The sequence below is a fragment of the Podarcis tiliguerta genome (assembly GCF_965153285.1).
Source record: "Podarcis tiliguerta genome assembly, chromosome: 16".
In the NCBI taxonomy this organism is placed as follows: Eukaryota; Metazoa; Chordata; class Lepidosauria; order Squamata; family Lacertidae; genus Podarcis; species Podarcis tiliguerta.
In genome coordinates, this window is record NC_139549.1 from 15,846,408 (window position 1) to 15,852,771 (window position 6,364).

The 6,364-nt window shown below is 46.2% G+C and overlaps 1 protein-coding gene across 4 annotated transcripts in view; it reads left to right on the forward strand.

Annotated features, from left to right (window-relative positions):
• The window catches only part of NRXN2 (neurexin 2), a 345,397-nt gene extending 342,867 nt beyond the window's left edge, over positions 1-2,530 (forward strand). For all 4 annotated transcript variants that reach the window (XM_083417037.1, XM_083417039.1, XM_083417040.1 and 1 more), the window contains one exon: positions 72-2,530. The gene's annotated coding sequence lies outside the window, so the exon portion shown is untranslated. The remainder of the gene's footprint in view (positions 1-71) is intronic.
• The last annotated feature ends 3,834 nt before the right edge of the window (positions 2,531-6,364 follow it).

Here is a 6,364-nt window from a genome sequence, read left to right on the forward strand (position 1 = left end):
AGTGGTCAAGGATGATGGGAATTGTAGTCCAAAAACAGCTGGAGGCCCAAGGTTGGGGAACACTGATCTAGTCCAACCCCCCTGCAATGCAGGAATTGCAGCTAAAGGATCCCTGACAGATGGCCATCCAACATTCAGCTGGTGAGTCACAACCGCCAACTGTTGGGCCAGGGACCACAAACGCCATACATGTGTCCAGCTTAGAAGATGCAGGCTCTAGAGGTGCCTTTCCGTCAGTGAAGCTGAGAGGGTGAGGAAGAGAGAATGGTGGGAGAGGCTTAGAGAGAGAGACGGTAGCACTGGGGGGGGGTCCCTTAAAAAAAATGGAGGCCTTTGCAAAGCTTCCAGGGGTGGCTCAGCGCTTCTAGGCTGGATGTTTCCATGACTACAGAGAGTGTGCCACATGCAAAGCAACTTCTAATTTTGTCAAATAACCCAGGATGGAAACTTTTGAACTATACAGAACTCTTCCTCGTGTGAGAAGAGGGTGGGGAACACAGCTTCCTGGGACAAAACCTGGAGTTCTCACCTCTTTATGGGCTGTATCCCACTAAAGTCCAAGAGTCAACCAGCTTAAATTCATGGACCTCTGTTAATCATGTCCATTAATTTCAATGGGTCTGCTCTTGAATATGACAAATGTATAACCAGTGGCAGATTTATAGGTATGCGCAGAATTAGGGCTCCACGAGGCTGAGGGGACTCCCCAAGTTATCAGTCGATGTTGTTAACTGAGGGAAAACCTTTGAAATGTGACGTCAGTGACTCTAGTATTTTAGTTTGTTGTGCTGTTTCTACTCCCTATTAATGTCAGTGTTGGCTGGTCCATTAGGACAACCAGGTCTTAGCCTGACCACACGAAATATCAAGCATTTTTCAGAAAATATTTCACCCAAATATCATTTCTTCTCCGGCCAAACAGTTCTCTGCACCACTCAGACAATCTCAGTCCAAAAGTAGCACTGTGGCAAAGAAGTCCCACCCATCTGTCTCCAGGCAGAAAAACAAATTGATATTAAATGTGTGTCAGTGGCGCTACTGGCTCTGAGACCTGCTTGTGTAGTTTCCCCTTCATCCCTCTTGTCCTGATAGCAGCCCAGCCTAGTTGTCCCAGAGCTCAGAGCTCTTTCTGCTCAGAGCATGCTCAGAACTGTTTCCTTAAAGGCTACACTACAGTAACAAAGCTCTACACCCAGCTTCCTGTGACCAGCCTTGTTGATTCTTTAATGTTTATTTCATTGTTTGCAAGCTCGTTCTTATGCATGTAGCTCTGTCATATTTTCAGGCACAGTCACATTGATTAAGGCAAAATGTAGGGCCCTCCAAAAGGGTCCTGTGGACCATAAATCTGCCACTGTGTATGGGTGCATTGCATGCAGCATCTTATCTTCATTTGTGGAGTCGGTGAAGCTGCCACCTGTATGTCCAGAATCTGAGGAAGAATTCTGTGTAACGCAAAAAAAAAAAAAAGCTTGCATCCGGTCTTTTTAGTGGGTCCAGATAATAGGGCAACTTTTTAGTTGCTCTGTAGGGCCAGCAAGGCAAAGCAAAACGGCCCCCTCCCCAGCTGCTCTCTTGGTTCAGCGCTTGCCTGCTCAGTCAGAAACTGGGGGCGCCCCAGCCACACACGGACATGTGCCCACTCACAGTTCTTGAGCGGTGTTTGCCACTCCTTGATCCTAATATACCTTTGGGCTCCTGCAGGTTGTGGGGGAGACACTGGCCTCCATCTGTCCATTTGAATTGCTTCCGACTGATTGGGAGGGGAGTTGTGTTCCTTTTGTGGTTATTCTAGGTGGCCATCTCTGGACCCCACCCCCAATCCAAAGCCAACTGAACCCATCTGGGGATTGGCGGGGGGGGGGTTCTGTGTGTCGGGGGGGGGAAGAATCAGCCATTTGTTTTTGTTTTATTTTTAATTTTTTCCCTCCCCACAATCCTCAGCTGTTTCTCAGGCGGGGCCCACCTGCCCACTTCTACGAGAGTGTAATGAGCATTATTACCAAATGTAAATTTATTTGTACATTATTAATATTTTATTTTTATCTGGGGAGGGGAACATGCAGAAGGTCAGAAACTCCATAGGCAAAAACACCCTCAGATCCAAAACCCTCTTTTTTAAATAAATAAAAAATACTAATAATGGTGATAATAAAAAGAATTTGGGGTGGGGTGGGGGAGATCAGTTCCTTTTGACAATGAAATTCCTGACATTTTTTTCCCATTTTTTTAATGGCATTCCATTTGGGGTGGAAATCAGTTTTAATTTGACTTGATTTATTTTGTAATTGATGACTTTTTTTAAACGACAAAGGGGAAAAAAATTACCTTTCCTGTTTGTTTGGTTTTTCTGGGGTGGGGTTGGGGGGGATAAACTGTGATTCTGCATATTTACCCTGTAAAATTCCTGTATTCTTCAATGTTATTGTAAAGTGTTACTGATAAAAGATGATTATGAACAAACAAACGAAAAAGTCCAACCCATGTACATTTAGCACAAAGGGGAATACAGTTGATTCTATACTTCGTATACTTTGTTCTAGTCTTTCTTTTGTACGGCTGGGGACTGTGTTGCATGAGAGGGCTCTGGACTTCCCCTCAGATTGAAGTTTATCAGAGTTTCCCAGGAGACAAACCATTAAAATAATTGGGTGTATGCCTATTTCCTACCTCTGTGTCAAGCACTGACTTCCCAAAATGGTTCCACCACCAGATAGACGTCACACAGACTCCTGTTCGTGCTGTGTAACTATCCCTATACAGCGGTGCCTCGCAAGACGAAAAGAATCCGTTCCGAGAGTCTTTTCGTCTTGCGGTTTTTTCGTCTTGCAAAGCAAGCCCATTGACGGATTAGCGCTATTGGCACTTTAAGGGCTAAAAACGGCTTTTTAAGGCTTGGGGGATTAGCGGTTTTGCTGCTAAAATGCTTTTAGCAGCTTAGCGATTCAGAATAAGGGGTTTTGGAGCAAAAAAAAAAACTCAAAATTTTTCGTCAATTTTCGTCTTGCGAAGCAAGCCCATAGGGAAATTCGTCTTGCGAAGCGCCTCTGCAAACGGAAAACCCTTTCGTCTTGCGGGTTTTTCGTCTTGCGAGGCATTCGTCTTGCGGGGCACCACTGTACTATGGTAAATGTTTAACTGGAGAAAATGTTTTGAATGTTGTTTGCATTCAGTGTCCCCATCTTTTCCAGAACTTGGTTGTATTTGACTACTGAAGGGGCAGAATAAATGCCAGGGGGTTTCCACGCAAGCTCTTTACTCCAGAAGAGCCGGATGAGCATCTTTGGGACACCACACCCATCTCTCTCTAGATTTATGGGTCTAATGAGTCTTTCTAAATGCATAGCATTATCCAGATGTCATTGCTCTCCTGTTGAAAGCCATGTGTAGAATTCCAATGGGCTTTCCACACTTGGAATGGGGCGCTTGGTGTGTCCGTGTGGCTCCCACAATGCTCCATGATCTACGCCGTCAAAAAAACGATAGAGCCCAATAAGGCTTTGGATGACGCAGTTCAGCTGCCTTGGGAACTCCCGCACCTTAGGACTGAAGCATAAATACTTTGCACTATAGCGCACATCCAAGCTAAGCGCTCTTGCACAATTAAAAGGTAAAGGAACCCCTGACAGTTAAGTCCAGTCACGAACGACTCTAGGGTTGCAGCGCTCATCTCGCTTTACAGGCCGAGGGAGCCGGCGTTGTCCGCTCCGCAGACTGTTTTTCCGGGTCATGTGGCGAGCATGACTAAGCCGCTTCTGGCAAACCAGAGCAGCGCACGGAAATGCCATTTACCTTCCCGCCAGAGTGGTACCTATTAATCTACTTGCACTATTTTTTGGCATGCTTTCAAACTGCTAGGTTGGCAGGAGCTGGGACCAAGCAATGGGCGCTTACCCCATCGTGAGGATTCGAACCGCTGACCTTTTGATCAGCAAGCCCAAGGCTCAGTGGTTTAGACCACAGCGCCACCCACATCCCTCTTGCACAATTACCTCCGCGATATTAAAAGTGTTATTATGAAAGATCAGGGGAAACAAAGACAGTTGCTAAAATGGCACCCACCAGGAAAGACCACAGTTGGGTTCGTTTTTTCAATGTTTACATTTGTCCTTAATTACTTCCTTTTCTTTTTTAGCTCTGTTGCACAAAGAGGTTATTAAAAGCAATGGTTTTAAAAAAATTAAAAGACATAAAACATTGATGAGAATATGGAACTGATATTTAAAAATAATCTTGCTGGTGAAATGGCACTGAGAGTCTGCTGAAGGAGATGTGTTGGCATTAAGGCTCAATCTACCAGTCATCACTATGCCTCTTTAAGAAAATGGAAGCGAACCCTGAAGGCCATCGGCACCTGTTGAGATTGTACTGTTCTAGCCATTATCTATTTACTGTCGGGAAAAGACAGGGAGAGGATGGTGAGTGGAAAGAGGAGGTCAACTGGGTGGCAGCGCCCATCGATGCCCTGCCAGGCTCCGCGTTCCTACCCCTCCTTCATGGAGGGCTTAATACTGCTTCACATGGCAACCTGATGCAGGTGTGTACTCAGAAGTAACTGAAGGCAGGGGGAAGAATTTGATTCAGTCAGCACTGAAAGTTGAATCTACCCAATCTGCACTTTCTGAAGCCATATGTAAAGTGAAGTGCAGCAGCCCCCCCTCAAAATGGGCTCTTCTCCGAATTGCCATGCAGTTCTTCAGCCAAGTCTTGCGCAATAGGGTGTGTAAAGCCTGCAAAGAAATGCATATATTAGTGAAAATCCCATACAAAAATGCATTATATCAAGGAAAATATATTAGGGAACATATGCTTTGCAAAATAAAAATAATAATAACAATGTGTATTATTTGGCAGAATTGCAGGCAAAAAAATGTATATTGGGATAAATTCACACTAAAATTCTGGTGAATGTTCACTATTCTTTTTTTTAATCGCAAACTGACGTGGAAATATGGATAACTGAATTTCAGATTAGAAAAATAATAAAATAACATTGGCCAAGACTGATAGATTTGCCCATCCCTAGAAGGAAGTCCTATAGTATGGGTAGGCAAACTAAGGCCCGGGGGCCAAATCTGGCCCAATCACCTTTAAATCCAGCCTGCGGACAGTCTGGGAATCAGCATGTTTTTACATGAGTAGAATGTGTGCTTTTATTTAAAATGCATCTCTGGGGTTTTGTGGGGCATAGGAATTGGTTCATTCCCCCCCCCCAAAATATAGTCTGACCCCCCACAAGGTCTGAGGGACAGTGGACCGGCCCCCTATAGAGTGTCCTATAGAGTGCAGGGGGGTCTATGGGGTTGCATTTGGGGCTGGCACTTCCATGTGGCAAACTGACAATTGCCCCAGGTGGCAGCAATTAGCATACATGCCCCACGCCCTCAATTGTGACAGAGGAGGGAGGAAACCCCCTGAGGGGGCACCAGAGGGCACTGCCCCCAGGGCACTTGGCCACCTCAAATCTGGCATTGGCCCTGAATTGTACAAAGAGGTGCCTTGGATTTTTCTAGCCCTGTTCGCCATACACACACAGAGGGCACAGAGGTGTCTTTGCGGGGTTATTGTGAGGATAAAATAGGTATGGGGAGAACCCTGCATGCATCTCTGCGAGAGCAAGGGTGGGATCAAAATGGAAGAAGAGAGAAAGAGAGAGATGCTTGGAGCCAGAGGCCTCTACTGCGGCTGTACTCCTTCCTGCTGTCCTTCTGATTAAATCAAACTGGAGCAGCTCCTCCTGAGCCTTTCAGCCTGAATTATTTTGAGCCGCAAATATCTGATGTCAGCCTCAGTCCTTTCCAGGTTTCTGATCAGAACGGCTTCCATCCAGATGGCAACTGGGGGGGGGGGGGGACACCAGATGAGCACCTCCTGCATCCAAGGAGCCCCCCCCCCCACCTCTTCTTCCCTGGGCAAAGTTGAGATCCCAGATGATGCTGGAAGCTAGAACAGCCCAGCCCGCTCGCCATCGTTCAGACGGGCAGCATCCACAAGGAGAAGTCCCTGCAGGGCAACTGATGGGTGGCCGGTCCTTCATTTTAAAGGGCAGCTGCAGAAGAAGTGGGAGAGGGGTGTTTGAGTGACAGGGTCCCTACTGGCCAAAGGTGGCCTGGAGATCAAATGAACGATTAGCAACCGTCTGGGTGGGTTTTTGGTTGTTTTTTACAAAAAGGAAAAGTGTAGCAATTTGGATCAGGACCCTGTTGGCAGAGAAGCTCTCACTGGGTGACCTTGAGCCAGTCACTCACTCTCAGCCTCACCTACCTCTCAGGGTTGTTGTGAGGATAATATGGAGAGGAGGAGAACTATGAATACTGCCGTGAGCTCTTTGGAGGAAGAAGGGTGCAGTACAAATGTAATAAAT